At 39.6% G+C, this 17,794-nt stretch overlaps 1 protein-coding gene across 1 annotated transcript in view; it reads left to right on the top strand.

The window, feature by feature from the left end:
* SLC16A7 (solute carrier family 16 member 7) overlaps positions 1-17,794 on the top strand; it is a 95,466-nt gene that overhangs the window by 10,091 nt on the left and 67,581 nt on the right. The window lies entirely within an intron of this gene.

Below are 17,794 nucleotides of genomic sequence, written 5' to 3'. Positions count from 1 at the left end.
ACACTCTATGACCAGGTGCATAGAAGGAATAGTGGATACTGATGGATAAAATAGAAAGTGTTTTATAGAAGGAGAAAAATGTGAAAGAAAGCATGGGTCGGAAGGAGGGGAACCTGTGTGTTGGCAGTACAGGAGTGTAATGAGATGTAGATTCTGGACTCAGTAAGAAAACAAAGGGATCGAACGCTTGGAGAAGATATTTCACTGCCATTGCTTCAACTTAGCGCAATAATTGTCTGAACTGAACAGATGAGTCTTTAGTCAGCATTTAATAGCAAATTTAGCCCCCTGAAAAATGAAGGGCACCTTTAATCAAGGAAGTTTTTAGTCCTCCAACAACAGCATAGCAGGTTCTGTTTTCCTGTGCCAGTGGCTAAGGTTGTTTGCTTCATAGCTATTCTCGCTCCTCCAAAGGGGAGTTTGAGCTGTTTTGTCAATCCCTGCTGGATTCATTAACTTTGTGAGTTTGTTTCTTTTACCCCATTGAGAAAGGAATGGTTTGTATTTGTGTTCCTAAAAGATTGGACCTGAATTATTTAACCAAACCCCACTAAGCATGGAACCTTCTGTATTTGGTTGAACTCGTGCTCCCAGGGTCATTTTCATCTGCTCCTCTGACCTTGCCGGAGGGAATCCCTGTTTATTTCTTCATGTGGTAGAACTGTTCATCTGTGCCCTGCTGAGGACAGAAATGGGCTGCCTACTTTCTGCTGCAAATGGGAACCATGAGAGACTATCACTTGTCCTAAAGAAAGAAGAGTTTATGTAATATGTTTATTTTTATTTCTGGGGTTTTTTTAATTTTTTTTCTTCTGAGAATTGGTAATTTCTGGTCTTGGAGGGTGTTACAGTGATTCTTTAAGCAGGAGTAGGAACGCTGGTGACAGCAGTGAGGAGGTGCAAGGTCTTGAAGGTAGAGAAAGAAGGAAAGGTACATGATATAAGCTGTCAGACTGCTGGGCTTTAATTCTCAGGCAGTCCAGTAATGTACCGACTCATTTTTTTGCCCTGCTTTTGAGGAAAGCCATAGTAACATGAGCTACCCAAAAAAACCCTTTGTGCCTCAAAGAGGAGGGAGTGCACAGTACTGTTGTACCACTGGCTTTATCTTCAACCCTAAAATGCAACAGCATCAGGATTAGAGCAGATAGAGCCGTTCTGTTGTGGACCACAGGCTGACTTTTGAGAGGCTGTTTGGTAAAGGTTACCATCTTTAAAAAAAACACACACATGCACAAAATAGCTGCTGTAGAGCTACAGTGAGCCTGTACATTGATCTGAGTCTTTTACCTGTGGTAGCTGCAAGTGTTGTATTTATCTTAAACAGGCATACTCAAGGTGGCTTGAAAAAGCTGATTAGTTCAGCGGGCAGAAAAGAAAAGTGAGCTGAAAGGGAAAGGTGCTGCTGTTGCGGTATACAGGCCAGCTGGGAGCTGCGTAAAATTTATCTGTCTCCTGAAGAGCCTCAGTTGGCAGGATTTGTGTGGATTTCTGCCCATAAAAATAAACCTGCTTTACCCTGGTAGGAACTACCGCCAAGAGATGATCCCTCAGGGGTGAAAGCTTCTGCCAGCACAGCTGACCCTCTAGACAAAGTAGAAAGACATTATACTATACCCTTCAATCACTGTGGATTATATCTCCTTCTTGTCTTTAAACAAAATTACTTTATCAATTGCTGAATATTTTTATCACTATGCTTATATGTTGAAGTAATATATACCCAAGTACAACTGTCATGTTCCCACTATAAGATACACCTACATCTATTGCTTACTTGTTTTAAATGCCTCCCTTAATCATAGTCCAAATTTGGCTGAAAAGCTGAGTGTACCTCCAGCAATAATAACACATATTTGGCAAGTATATATCTCTATGTAAATCATAAACTTTCAACTTGGAGACCATCTTGCGTTTTCTTACAAGCTGGAAACAAATGTTTTTTGCTTAATGTAATAAATATGCAACTACGAAGATTTGCTAAGTTAAAGCTAAGCGTTACAGTCTTTCACAAGATGGATACCCTTAAAAATTCAGATGCTAGTAAAGGCAGTAATACCACTCCATTCAAGCTCATTTTCCTTTTGCTTATAGTTTGCAACATTCTCACAGCATCCTTTCCCCTCTGAAGAGCACCCTTTATTTTCTAATACTCAGTCTTATGTACACACTCAGTTTCACTGATTTAAGCTCACATACGTTATCTGATCTGACTAGAAAAAGATATTTTTCTACTCTAAAAAATACACGTGCCCATAAATAATTTATGAAAGACAAAGGAAGGGATTCATTATAAGAATCTAAAGTGATCTGAGTAAAACAGAAAAACTGCAAACATATATTAGTGATTTGAACATATTTTGTTTCCATGAGTTACTGCAGTGTTTCAGAAAAGTAAGGAAGTTGGTGGCCAGGTTTATACTTCTTTATTTAAGGCATTAGGTGATATTCAAATAATCACAGCTTAACTCTGCCTGGTTAGAGTAGCCTTAAAAATTATTCTGAAAATATTGCATTCTTTTATTTTATGTATGATTATCTATATATGCATTTAGATATATCTAAATATAAGATAGTGAAACATGGGGGAAACATGAAGTGTCAGTCTTGTGGTGAATATGCCTTAAGTAGTTTTTCGTTACCTTGGACTTTGTATGCTGGCAAGTTTTTTGAGTTACTAGATCTGTTAGAGCAAGGGAGGTGAGACTGCCAGCCTCTGAGGTTGGGGGATCAGGGAGCAAGAGTGGAGGGGGAGGGCACTGAGTGTTGCTGTGGAGTAAGCTGAAGCAGTGGTTGCCTTTGGGGTGGGCTGGCAGACTAAGGGACTGGTGGAGAAGCATGCATTTTCGCCACAGTGCAATTGCAGCAAGCACTAAATTACAGGTGGTGAGAAGGAAACTACTGATACTCTCTTCAGCCTGGGTGTTTGCAGCTTGTGCACAGGCGCACACAGCCCTCTGTGTGCTGCAGTTTTTAATCCACCAGTGTGTCTGGCTCATCCTGAAAGGTGGCGGACAAGAGAGGAGAGTTATTGCCATTTTGGAGACAGATGAGAAAATCTCTGTTTCTCCTTACTCAGGTACAGCAACTTTGTCTGGTCCTGCTGTTGTACGTTCATGGTTGCTTATGGTCTTCTCTATTCCCTCCTTACCATCCCTTGACGTTAACCTCTGCAGAAGAGCGCTTAGAGGAGAATCAGGCAAGATCCAGCCCAAAAGGCTGCATGTTTGCACAATGTTGGGCAACATGACGTGCACTTTCCTCATACCTAACACACTCAAACTTGTGCACTCTCACACCCTATGGCATATCTTATTACTCAAGCTCTTGTGTATCTGCAGTTGTCTAAGCCAACAAAACTTCAGGCCTGAATGATAATACTTTTCAAATAATTCACAGAGAATATTTTTAAATTAATATTGACTTTTATCTGCAAGTGGATCTACTATGGAATTCTTGGGCTTATTCAAAAAGTCCTGGCAGTATCTCTGACAAACAGTTACTGTTTTTCTGGTCAGTTGTAAGCAGTCCCTGATGCATATTTGATATCAAAGACAACCCTAGCTATTTTGTTGCCTTGAGTAAAATATATTCTGCTGCCTCTACTCCAACATTTGCAAGAAATCATCTTTAATATCAGGCATTTTAATATAATTTTTATAGAATTTTAGGGTGCTGTATATTCAGCTATTTTGAAATACAGCCTCACAAAATTGAAGAAAAATATGAGACAAAGTATTTATACATTATAAAATTAATGTTTTATTAACAATTTAATCAGCACAATCACAAATTGGCTCTAAAAATGCTGCCTTTCAAATTCTGCATCTCTGGGCAACTGTCCAGTCTTCACATAAGGTAAGTTGCCCTGCAGGTTGTTCTGTAATGCATTGAACATTGTTTCAAGTTTTAATTGAATGGTTTGTGCAGTGGCTTAGTTGAGTAAATTGTGAATTAAAATTGCTCATATGAAGTTTGTCACTGTTTTTTGTCTAACAAGACAGTTAGAAATTTGCTTTTGCTATATAAGACTTGACTTGAAGGTTTACTTTCAAAAAAGGATAGTATTAGTTGGCTATGGTATGCACATAAAGAATGACAAAGTTTATCTGTCTCTTCCATAAATTTTCTTCTATATAGGCATGATAGCCACAAAAATGTTCATAATGCAACATTCCTTGAGTTGCACATTTTACAAAAACAGCAACAAAATATGGGTATTGCAGCATATGCTTTTCAGAGACTCATTACTCAGCAAAACTGATTTTTTTTCTCAGCAATACAGAAAAGGTTGCAAAATTTCAGATTTCAACACTATACTTGTGGATCTATTCCAAAGAACGTGAAAAGAACGTCTTTAGAATCCAGAACATATATTTTTCACTTTCTTATTTTGTAAGAGTTAAACAAACAAGAAAACCCTCCTCCTACCTACTCCAAAACACTTAAAACTTGAAAACATTGAACTGGAAGAAGGAAATAGGTCATCATTTCCAGTCCCCTGCAATACCAGGAAATTGTATGATGAGCAGATAGGGATGGGCTTATCCAAATGTACAGTTCAGCAGCATAGATATCTATAACTGAGCAAGATATCTAGACTCATTTTATGTAATGGGGACATATAGGCTCTTGTAGGCCATGTATAATTTCATTATAGTTTAGATGTCTAAAGCAGGTCAGTGAGATAGACACAGAAATTCACTTGTGCCCATTGAATGTAAGAGGAACCTAGGTATCCAGATCACATGCAGGTGTCTGGATATCTATGTCTATGTCTAAATATGTCTGTAGTGAATCCCTCCCGTATATCAGAAAAAGTCACAAATCATGTGTAAGCCAAAGAATATCTTGCAGAGCTTTACTACAAACTTAAATCTTCCCTAAAATGTGAAAAGCTAGAAGTATATACTAGTAGGAGAAGCAGCTGAAATGGAGATTGTCACTGAATATCTGAGGTCTTGCACAGGATTAGACAAAAAAAAATTCACACCAACAGAAAATAGTTTGTGACCTAACCTCCATTATTAGAACAAACCGCTATAAAGCTTTAAGTACTATTGCCACTGCTAACATAAAGCATTCTTTCAAGAAAATAAACATCCTTGGATTGTGACTGAAGGAAGAATTGTGCTGTAATATTAATGATATCACTTGGCTGTGTGCAAAAGAGATTATTTTTTTTAATTGTCTATTAATAAACAGATGTTGTACTGGAACAGATGTTAGTGAGTAGCAAACCTGAGCTGAAGTTCAGATTGGCATCCAAACTAAATGGCTATAGAATCATAGAGTCATGGAATAGTTTGGGTTGGAAGTGACCTTTAAAGGTCATCTAGTGCAACTCCCCTGCCATGGGCAGGGACACCTTCCATTAGATCAAGTTGCTCAGAACCCCGTCCAACCTGATGTTGAATGTTTCCAGGGATGGGACATCTACCACCTCTCTGGGCAGCCTGTTCCAGTGTTTCACCACCCTCATTGTAAAAAATTTTTTCCTTATGTCTAATCTAAATCTATGCTCTTTCAGTTTAAAACCATTGCCCCTTGTCCTCTCACAACAGGCCCTGCTAAAAATTGTGTCCCCATCTTTCTTATAAGCCCCCTTCGGGTTCTGAAAGGCTGCAATAAGGTCTTGCTGGAGCCTTCACTTCTCCAGGCTGAACAACCCCAGCTCTCTCAGCCTGTCTTCACAGGAGAGGTGCTCCAGCCCTCTGATCATTTTTGTGGCCCTCCTCTGGACCCGCTCCAATGGTTCCATGTGCTGAGGGCTCCAGAGCTGGATGCAGCACTCTGGGTGGGGTCTCACCAGAGCAGAGTAGAGGGGCAGAATCACCTCTCTCGACCCGCTGGCCACGCGTCTTATGATGCACCCCAGGATATGGTTGGCTTTCTGGACTGCAAGTGCACATTGCTGGGTCATGTCCAGCTTTTTGTCCACCAGTACCCCTGAATCCTTCTCTGCAGGGCTGTTCTCAATCCCTTCATCCCCCAGCCTGTATTGATACTGGGGGTTGCCCCAGCCCAGGTGCAGGACCTTGCACTCGGCCTTGTTGAACCTCATGAGGTTCACATGGGCCCACTTCTTGAGCTTGTCCAGGTCCCTTTGGATGGCTCATGCCATCAGGTGTCAACCGCACCACTCGGCTTGGTGTTGTCTGCAAACTTGCTGAGGGTACACTCAATCCCACTGTCTGTGTCACTGATGAAGATATTAAACAGTACTAGTCCCATTATGGACCCCTGAGGGACACTCTCATCACCAATCTCTGTTTTGACATTGAGCCATTGACCACTACCCTCTGGATGCAACCATTCAACCAGTTCCTCATCCACTGAACAGTCCGTCTATCAATTCCATATCTCCAATTTAGAGAGCTGCCTGGAGGAAAAGGACCTGGGGGTGTTGGTCGACATCTGGCTGAACATGAGCCAGCAGTGTGCTCAGTTGGCCAAGAAGGCCAACAGCATCCTGGCTTGTATCAGGAATAGTGTGGCCAGCAGGAGCAGGGAGGTGATCGTGCCCCTGTACTCAGCACTGGTGAGGCCGCACCTTGAGTACTTTGTTCAGTTTTGGGCCCCTCACTACAAGAAGGACATCGAGGTGCTGGAGCATGTCCAGAGAGGGGCAACGAAGCTGGTGAAGGGTCTGGAGAACAAGTCTTATGAAGAGCGGCTGAGGGAGCTGTGGTTGTTTAGCCTGGAGAAGAAGAGGCTGATGGGCGACCTGAAAGGAGGTTGTAGCGAGGCGGGGGTCAGAGTCTTCTCCCTAGTAACAAGCAATAGGACAAGAGGAAACGGCCTCAAGCTGCACCAGGGGAAGTTTAGGTTGGATATTAGGAAAAACTTCTTCACCGAAAGGGTTGTCAGGCACTGGAACAGGCTGCCCAGGGAGGTGGTTGAGTCTCCATCCCTGGAGGTATTTAAAAGAAGGGTAGACGTTGTGCTTGAGGATATGGTTTAGTGGTGGACTTGGCAGTAATAAGTTAGCGGTTGGAGTCAATGATCTTAAGGGTCTTTTCCAACCTTAACGATTCTATGATTCTATGATTCTAAGGATGTTGTGGGGGACCATGTCAAAGGCCTTACAGATGTCCAGATAGATGACATTCATAGCTCTTCCCTTGTCCATTGATGCAGTCACTCCATCATAGGAGGCCACTAGGTTGGTCAGGCAGGACTTGCCCTTTGGTGAAGCCATGCTGGCTGCCTCGCATCACCTCCCTGACCTCCATATGCCATAACATAGCTTCTAGGAGGATGTGTTCAATGATCTTCCCCGGGACAGAGGTGAGGCTGACAGGTCAGTAGTTCCCCAGGTCCTCCTTTCTACCCTTTTTAAAAATGGGTGCAATGTTTCCCTTTTTCCAGTCACCAGAGACTTCACCTGACTGCCGTCACTTTTCAAATATCATAGAGAATGACTTGGCAACTACATTAGCCAATTCCCTCGGGACCCTTGGATGCATTTCATCAGGTCCCATAGACTTACGTATGTTCAGTTCCCTCAGGTGGTCGTGAAACTGATCTTCTCTTACAGTTGGAGGAACTTTGCTCCCCCATTCCCCATCTTGTGGTCCATGCAATTGAGAGGTGTGGGAAGATACATTGCTAGTCAAGGTGGAGGCAAAAATATTGAGTACCTCAGCCTTCTCCTCATCTGTTGTTACTAGTTTGCCAGTCTTGATCATCAGGGCTTGTATGCTTTCTTTGACCTTCTTTTTCTGGCTGACATACCTGGAGAAGCCCTTCTTATTATGCCTCACATACCTTGCCAAGTTCAGCTCCAGCTGCACCTTGGCCTTCCTGACCCCATCCCTACACAACCAGGTAGCATCCCTATACTCTTCCCAGGACACCTGTCCCTGCTTCCATTGCCTGTGCATTTCCTTCTTGCCCTTTAGTTTGACTAGCAGGTCTTGGCTCAGCCATGCTGGTCTCTTGCCTTCCTTTCCTGACTTCTTACACCTGGGGCTTGAGAACTCTTGTGCTCTATGGAAAATGTCCTTAAAGATCTGCCAGCTCTATTCTACTCCCTTGTCCCTGAGGGCAGTTTCTCAGGGGGTCCTACTGACTAACTCCTTGAAGAGCTGCAATTTTGCTTTCATAAAATTCAGAGTCCTGCCTTTACTCTTTGCCTGACCCATATCCATCACGACTGCAAACTCCAGCAGTGCATGATCACTGCAGCCCAGGCTGCCTCCACGTCACTGATTAGCTCACTTGCATTGGAGACCAACAGGTTCAATATTGCATTCCCTCTGGTAGGACTGTCTATTACCTCACTTAAGAAGTTATCCTCAATGCATTCCAGAAGTCTCCTGGATTGCCTACAGCTTGCTGGGCTACTCTTCCAGCAGGTGTCAGGGTGGCTGAAGTCCCCCCAAGCAGGATGAAAGCCTGTGAGCATGATGCCTCCTGTAGCTGGAGTAAGGCTTCGTCAGTAGGCTCCCCTTGGTTGGGCAACCTGTAGTAGACACCAACCACAAGGTTCCCTTTGTTGCCTAGGTCTTTAATTATGGTGAACTTACTTAAATTTTAACGGTTTAAGCTCATAATCCTGGAATAAAACCTCAGGTTTTTTCTGGTATCTGGCTCTTTTCCAGTAAGGAACAGTTAAATTTAATAAGTATGTGCCTATGTGTGAGTGGGCAGCAAGGTGCAGTAAAGTAACTACATCTAGGCACCTATCTCAGAGGAGCTCTTCAGTAACCGGGTTCATATTATATTTAAAAACCCACTGCCATTATTATTCACAAAATACACTGCCAGATTAGGCTCGTATGGTGAATTGAGTAATAGCCCTCTTGGTATCTATACGTTTTTATAGACAACAGTCCAAGACAGTATTATCTTTTATTTTTGTCAAGTTCAAGCTGACAGTGAACTGCAGGCCAACTGCCTGCCATTGGTGTGCCCTGTGCCAATTAGCTCTGTCACTCACAAGCACACTTCAGCATTAGCTCTAACCTTCTACCTCATGCTCAGTTCCCTGACTTTAGAAGATCAGCCTCGATGTGGGCATAGATTTAAGCCCTTCTGATTGCTCTCTGAAGTGGATGGACAAAAGGCAGCTATGGTCTGCCACTGTGATGCCAAGCTGGTGCTGTGCTGTGCTCGTTTGTGTTGACCACGCTGTCAGCATCCCTAGAGGACAGCTGCGGGCTGACCTTCTAGGGACGTTGCAGTGGTACCTGCTGTCGGTCCCTCTTTCAGTGGCTGCTTTTCACAGATGTAGAAATCTTGAAGCCAGAGGTGATTTTCTATTCCCCTGTCCAGGGTGGAAGGAAGGGCCTGCCACCAAAGGCCACGGCAGGGGGGAGCGGCTCTGCTGACACAAGTGAGAAGCTGTACCCAGGACTTAACACAAGTTGTCAAAATCTAACAGATGGTGTCCAGCACGAACAATGCCTCACTTCCTATTTCTCTCCAATAATAGGAAACACGGCATTCTTGTCAACACAGAGTCTCTGTCAGAGTTCAGCAACCCGTGTTTACTTCCTTTTTGCCCTCTTCTTATGTGCTTGTGTCAGCAAACATGTTCCCTTCCTGCCGTTGTCCTCAGTGCTGAGATGAACACCCCTTTCAAATAGTCCTCCCCACAGTTTGGCATTAGAGGCTTACCTATCACTGCCATGTATTATCTCCGATATATTTCATCCTTCCTGAAGGAACCATTTCAGATTCAAATTAAAGTTTTAGACAGTACAAAGTTCAATTATATGGTAATATTTTTCCATCATTAGGCTCGTTTTTTCCTTTAAGCAACTCTCATATTGGGTGTTCTTCTAATAGTGCCAAAATTCGTCTCACTTTTCATGCAAGATTGCCACAGATCGTAGAAATGCAGATTATCATTAACATCATTATTTTCAGATAAATTAAGAAACTCATTGAGAGAATTTCTTCTTTCCCTGTGAATATTCAAAGTGGTGGGCAGTGAAATTAACAGCAGCTTTCTCATAAAATTTGTCCCAGTGAGTACCTAAAATTCCCAAACAAAGCACTTCTAAGAGCTTTGAGGCTTTAATATCAGGTGCACAGTGAACATCTAGGACAAGAAAAAGTTTCTGGTTTTCCAACCTGAGTCATCAAAATGTTTTTCCGTTTCATTTGGCCATGCAGTTTCATCCCTTCTGGCATTTATTGGGTCAAGGCAAGTGTGGTGTGTGAGGTTGGTGAAAAATAGCAATTGTTATGACACACACATGTTTCTGTTTGCTTCTCCAACAAAACAGTCATTTTTGCAATTTAAAAGGAAGGGCTTTTGATGTGAACTTCTACAAGAATTTTGCTCAGAATTCTTGAGTGAAGTTATGGTCTGATCTAAGGTACACCTTACCTTTTATATATGCATTTATTTTATCATCAGTATTTCAGATGATTTAATTTTTTTCCTATACATAAATGGTGAGTTTTTGTAAAATTTAAGAAATAATGGAAAATAATTTTTGGAACTCTGAAGCAAATTCTGCATTATCTCCAGCAAAATATAGCTATTTAAATAATGTAATGGCTACTATTGCTTGTTAATACAAATAAGTTTCTAATTACTTACAATGCCTAATGCAGTATTCTACTATGCCTGTAAATGGAGCACTCTAAAAAAGTCTAAGTTAATTGCATATTTACTGTTAATTGCTGGACAATTTTATTCAAATGGGAAAAAGATTAGACTTTTGCAATGTTAGCTCTATCGAGTGCATGCAATTTTGCTTTTAAGCTTCTGATGATGATCTTTAGAACATTTTTATTACATTTTTAATTTGTTGAACAAAATTGTATTAATGTTGATCTTAAATCTCTATATGTTTTAAAAGGCAGGCTCACACCCAGCATCTCAGTACGTGCTGAACTTGTGTAGCATTAGGTGTAACCTATATTCAAGTGTCCCTAGATATTAGCACTCATTTTAAAGGCTATAGCATGTAAATACACTTTTGAATGTACACAGAGGATGATAAGGAACAATCCTGCGTGTCAGACAAAGAAACTGTGGAAGAAACCCTGGACAGACTAGGTTCATAGACCTAGGATGCCCTTCTGTGGGATCATGTTCTGAATGTTGAGCTTCACCATAACCTCTTGAGCCTCAGTAATTTGAGATGCTTGTTGGTTTGGCAATTGGTCACACAAAATAAACTGTCCAAACATCATGTGTGATAATCAGCCAATCAGGTCTCCAAAGAGTCTTTAAATGTTCAAACTGAACAAAGGCTCTGTATCTATCAAGTTCAGATTATTGTCTTGGACCACAGCTTTCTGCCAGGTAACGTGCCATTTTTCTGTTTCCTTTTAGCTTTACTTATTGGCAATAGGTGGTTTCAGATTACTGAGGTAATCCATGCAAAACTAATTGACTAATTAAATGCAAGACAAATCAATGCGCCAGTGCACATTGCACAACATTTGCTATTGGCTTTTTAATGATTATCTAGCATATATTGACAAAAGAGTGTGAAGCACTTTAAAGAAGAAATATTCTTATATTCTGTCTACTCCTAAAAAGTTATAACAAGGATTAATGACTGAATGGTGACACCCCCCGGTCTTGTCAGGCTTTATAGATTTGATTGACATTTTTTGTTCATATATTTTGCCAACATTTCTGAGAAAGTAAGGAGTTCAAAGATGAGTCTTCTAAAGGGAAACTTTAAAGAAAGGGAAGCATCTGCGTAGCTCAGGTCAGATTTCAGAACTGATGGACGTGAAATGTAAATCAGTTAGAGTGAAGGGTGTGCTGGAAGTGGTTCTGTAGCTATGTGACTGGATTGAATTAGAGGAATGGTAGGACAGTGATAGAGAGTGTAAGCAAAGTGTTTGGCAGAAACACAGCTTTGAAGAAGCTCAAGAAGCTCACAGCTAATATGGAAAAAGATGAATGAGGGCAGGAGAAGATTTGAAGACAAGTTGGACGTAGCTGAGGCAACAGGCAAGGTAGATGATTGCTGTGGCAGCATGTGTGGGAATGAAGACTAAAGCCTGGGCTGACAAGGAAAATTAATCCCATGTGTTCTCAAGTATACATAATTTGTAAATGCAATATCAATTTTGCTTACAAGACAAGCTTTTATGATAAACATCTTATTTTCACAGGATTTGGGAGGGCAGAAATAACATAATCCCCCTGCATGAAACCGAGCAATGGAATGAAGGCTGTTCAGCCTCTCTGAGCACTTACACAGTTGATTCTTCCGCAGTGCCAGAGGTTTTTACAATAAAGAATGAGGGGTTGCTTTAAGGCGAGCGATGTGGGTGTATATTTCACTGACACAAGTAATTCTGCTTCTGTCTTTTGCAAACTCAGAACTCAGTGTCCTGTGCCTAGTTAGCTGTAGGCACTTAAAAATTATTAGGCTTCTTTGACTGAAGCAAGTGCAAAAGTAATTTCCAATTCTGTTTTTCATATATAACAACCCCTCTAAAACCTCCAATCAACCTAAACAGTTTTACCAATAGTTAATGCACTAGCAGTTTTACAATGGCTGATTATACATAATTCTGGAGAAAAGTTTACAGAGTTTATTTCATGGAGATAACCTGGTGATTTTTGGTGCTGTTTTTGTCATCTCCGTTATCAAAGTTTAAAGTCTCAAGGTCTAATTCTTTGCTTACTGAGCTCGAAGCTGAGTACAAAGCTCTCTTTGATTTCACTAGAGCAGGCTGATAGCTTAGAGGCTAGAACTTTGGCTGTCATCTTCACAACTCTTCTGACATCAGAAGCACTGTAATGGCTTACCACATAGTAAGGCTATGGACTTAAATGGATCAAACTGCAAAATAAAAAATAACAAAACTGGTCAATGTTGACAGTTCTCATGCCTATTTCTGATAGGTATTTTTATACCTTTTTTTTTTTTTTTTGTATTTGCTCATTATTCTCAGTAAATCTGCATGAAATGTTATTCATACATTTATGAAAAAAGAAAATATTGGGGAGATTAAAAAATAAGTAATATTTTGTTTTTCACCAGTGAGTGGGACCCTAGTGTATACTCACATAGTCCCGTTCTTGTGTAGAACTGCTGCATCGTAACTCTCCAAGAGTAAAAACAGTCACTTGGCTGTTAGTAAAAACAGGAGATAACAGAAAAGTATTCCTACAGAGTAATGGTAGAGAGGTCCCCAATTTCTTACATAAAGGAGTCATGTTTGAACAAGTGATTTTTCGTGATGTTAGTGAAGCTTCAATATGAGGAAAATTCCTTTTGCTTTAACTTGCCTCCTAAAAATGTTTTTCTGACTGTCACACAAAATTGATTTACCAGTACAACTCCCTATCCCCTTAAAGAGTTAGAAGATTGAAAGAAATTGAGGGGAAAAAAACCCCAAATCAGCCTGTCTCTTCTTGCCAAAGACACAGAGAAAGGGACCACTGCGCTTGACCCTCATAACAGAAGAAAGCAGGAGAGTAAAAGATGTGTGTGCAACAGTTACAGACATCATAAACCAATCACTGCATGATGTTTAAACATTGCTTTGTGGTGTTTCCACTGAGATATTCCATTAGTATGTGATGATAATGAGTCATGATTATACTTTGCTGACCACTCTTGCAATGACTACATACTTTTCTGATTTCTTTTTTCCTGTGGATTGCACATGCAAACAAGGGAGAGAAATTACTTGAAGAATATAACCAGAATAGAAGCAGCAAAATTATAATGGTACTTAGAAATGGACAAACTTTTCAACACAGTTTTATTTTATATGGTCAATATTATTTTATTCAAGTTAGAATTGCAGCTTTAAATATAGTCTTGGGGGGAATGTGAAAGAATGCCTTTAAAAAATGTCCCTGGACAGTGCATATGTGTTGACAGGAGTGGTTTTTTTTTTTTAATTCTGGTTTTTTCCACTTCTGAGACATAGCTTGTCTACAGCAACTAATTTGAGAAATAATATTTTCAGCTGAAGGGAGAGATTGAAACAAAACAAGTGCTTCTTTACTGGTAAAGCACTCAAAATCTATACAGCATCTCAGTTCAGCTGGCAATGTCTCTCCCAGATCTAACTCCTACACTCTCAGATGGTAAGCCTTTAGAGAGGGAAAAGTGCCATCTGGTGATTCAAAACAATACAAAACTGATGGAATCAGCTTGTAGATGACAAATGGAACTGGTCATCAACCTCAAATAAAATTGCCATATGTGATGTTTGGTCCTAAAGATCCTGAAAAATGACACAACACTCAATGATCTCCATCACCAGATTTCAATTTAAAATTCTATTATTTCTTTACACTGCAGCAAATTAATATCATGTGTTTAGCTGCAGTAAATCATAATTCATTTATTTCTGTAATCACAAAAATGTCAGTGTACATGATGTGTGCTGATACAAAAACTATATACCGTATATATGGAATTATCTAAATTATGAAAATTATACACATATATTTGTTGGTTTTAAACTCTGATATAGGGATTGTGATTTACATGGATATTATATTGCACATGTTGTGTTCAAAACAGTAACAATAATGTCTGATGTATTAAGAAACTACAGAAAAATGGTAGGTTAGAATAATAATTTGAACTATTTGAAAAATAAATTTAAAGAACTTTGATAGTTGATAAGCTGATGATTTGCCTTTAACCTCAAATTTAAGAACAGAAAGACCATGAAAAAGGAAAAGCATGGGCTGTGACTTTGCAGAGAAAGAGAAGACACAAAAATGTCAATATTTTATTCAACAAGTTCAACTCCTTTTTCTGGGTAGAACTGTATCTGATTTATATTCTGGTTTGTGGTGAGGGTGCATTAGTAGCCAAGAGAGTAAGGTAAACTCAATTCTAGCTCAATGGATTTGTTTAAAAGCTCACATCTGTAAACATTTAGTCTGAATATTAATTTTATTTGTATGAGTACTTTGAGTATCCTGTTGTTTTTTATAGAGCACAGTATGCAAAATTGTGGGGTTTTTTCATCAAGACTCCCTTTAAGAGGCTCATCAGAGTGAAACATAATGCTGTAGGGTCTAGTAAGAATATGCACAAGTACTAAAATGCTGTGTCTAAGCATTCACAAGAATTTTTCCTTTAGTTTGAATAATGAAATATTTGTTCATAATGAGGAAGAAACTGTAAAACATGCATTCCTTGTTTTAGACAGATTTTCTCTGAAGTCAGTAGGCATTGCAAAAGGGTCAGACTGTATAGATATTTCTGTAAACTGATCCTTCACTTAAAAAAAAAAAGAAAATATAGAATGCAAAAATAGCATTTAATGGTCAGACCATATCCATTTTTCTAATTCTTAATTTGTGTGTTTAAAAAGGATTTACTACAGTTATATTTATACATCACTGTTAATAGATGTCTTTTTCACTTGAAAGCCATTTTAAAAAAGAAAAAAGACATAAAGAAAAAAATGTTCTACCAAACACTTATGGCTCTGTATGGGATTGCACAGGTGTCTTTTACATAAAATTTCTAATAATCTGCCAAGTGTGAGCTCAAGGTGTCTTGTCATATCCTGTGAATTCATAACACTATAGGCAGTGCCACAGACGGTAATGCAAAGAAGCGGTATTTCTCAGCCAAATCCTACTCTGTAATCCCCTTTAACTTGCTTGTTACATTTTGTATATTCAGGTATTGGTTCAGCTTTTCCATTAGTTGATAACAGTGCCTTGTAAATTAAACCCTGGTGTGAATCTAGTACTACAAATGAATACTGTCCTCTGATATTCTGTGTATGACGTGGTGTAGATAACTTTATCCATAATAGACAGTATCTCTATTTTAAGGCGATAAATGAGATGATAATTCTTTTTATTGACACACAATGAGTGGCTGGGTCAGGGTGAGTTTGCATGGTGGAATGAGCTCCCTACAATTGCGTCCAGTCACCTTGATAATAAGAAATGTCATAAATGTTTAATTTATTCATTTCTTTCCACTTGGAAGGTCAAAACGAACTGGTATCTTCATTTCTGTTTCTATAAGTTTTCAAATGAGTTTTACTTTTTCATTTTCAAGTAATATTTAATTTGAAATATCAAAAGAACAAAATTAAACTCTAGGTGTCTATAGAACATTAAGCGAATGAATAAAAGATAAATTCAGTTCACTGTAAATTTCAATAACAACAGTCTAATTTTAATGCAGCTTAACTATTTTAGAAGTCAATTGATGGTCAAAGCCAATGTTACTGTGAAGCAGAATGAGTGAAAGCAATCATCCTTGTGGTGACTGGGACTGACGATGACCTTTTTGCATTTATCATGTGATTAGAAAAGCAAAGAATTTTCTCCTTCAAGGACAAGAAATCTTAAGCTGTCAACAGGTATATCAAGTTCTGTTCACAAAGCCAGGGAAGCTAATGGCATGCTTTCACCTTGTCTTAAACAAAAAACAATTTAAAGAACTGGCTAATTAATTTGCAGCTCAAACAACTGATTGAACTATAAATGAGTGGACTGTTTAAGGAGTAGATAGGTAATTTAAGAAGTTCTTTGAATTCTAGGACTTGACTGTGGCTTAAAGCCAGGCCTCTTTTGGAAGACTGGTGCTGCATTAGAGTTAAAATTCCTCTGGACAGCATGTGCTGCAACAGGAGCTCTACCAACCTGTGAGATGGAACAGCATATCCCCATCTGTTGCTGGCCAGCTGTCCTGTACATCCCCCTCCTTTTCATGAGATCAGCCTGACAGCAGTAGTTATGCTCTTGAGCCATCATGCAGCTGAGCTGCAAACATGAATCAAAAGGCGAAGGTGCACTTCTTCACAGTCATTTGCCTGTCTAGAATTCAGTCCCTGGGTGTGTTGGGCTTTCTAGCTCCGATCAGAAAAAAATACTTAACATGCTTTAGTGCTAGTGAATCTCTGAGGAGTCTTTTCCTAGAGAGAAGCATACAGTCCTTGTTAGGAGACATAATGAGATTGTTTACTGAGGTTTGTTGTAGGCAATATTTTTGGGAGAAATTAGTGCTTTCCTGGTAACTACTGGTTTACAATGCTTAGTGGTTAACAAATTATTGTACGTTTCATTAAATTTACCATTGCCTTGTGTCAGGAGAGCTCTCATCACTCTCTCTAAGGACTAACTCCTAGATTTGGGAATAATAATTACTCTCCCTTTTTCAAAATGGTTAATTTTGCAATATGTTCAGGGAATACTCTTACAGTGACTGCAAAATGTGGCGGTCCACACAGTGTCTTCTGAAATCTAGATCCGCAGGAGAAGGATAAAATACCAAGAAAACACCTCTTTAATGTTTGTTCTGAGAGAAAGGGATGGCTGTTGTGTTTATTTGAGGAGTAGGATTTCTAAGGGAAGAGCAGTGGTTTGTTTTGTGGTGTTTTGTTTTGTTTTTTTTTTTTTTTTCCTAGGTTTCATGCAAGGTTCAAAGTTTATTTAGGGAAGTAGAATGGAATACAATTCACTCTTTGTGGATTTGCCTTAAAAACATGCATTATTAAAGAATCTACCTGGTCATTTCTTTGAGTAGCTCTTCATCCTTGCATCCTCTCTACATCATTGAGTTTTTACAGTGTTACAGACATAAAGCAGTAAGAATATGTGATTGATGCTATTATATCATCTTTAGATTGACTGGGGAGAGCCTTCTCATGTATTCCACTTTATTCTGGGCAGCTATCTGTGGTGGCTGTATGAAGTGTTAATTCATTTTTCCATTCTCCCTTATTGCTGTCAGATTCATTAAAGCTGAAGCGCTTCCCCTGGTTGACAGTAAACCTCAGGTATTTGTGAAAGAGTATGATAGAAATGGATATTGCAAAAACGTTAACATACTGTGAACATTTTTGGCTTGGTCTCTGTGTTTTG

This window comes from Phalacrocorax aristotelis, chromosome 1 (assembly GCF_949628215.1).
Source record: "Phalacrocorax aristotelis chromosome 1, bGulAri2.1, whole genome shotgun sequence".
Classification (NCBI taxonomy): domain Eukaryota; kingdom Metazoa; phylum Chordata; class Aves; order Suliformes; family Phalacrocoracidae; genus Phalacrocorax; species Phalacrocorax aristotelis.
This window is presented reverse-complemented; position numbering and strand designations above follow the sequence as displayed.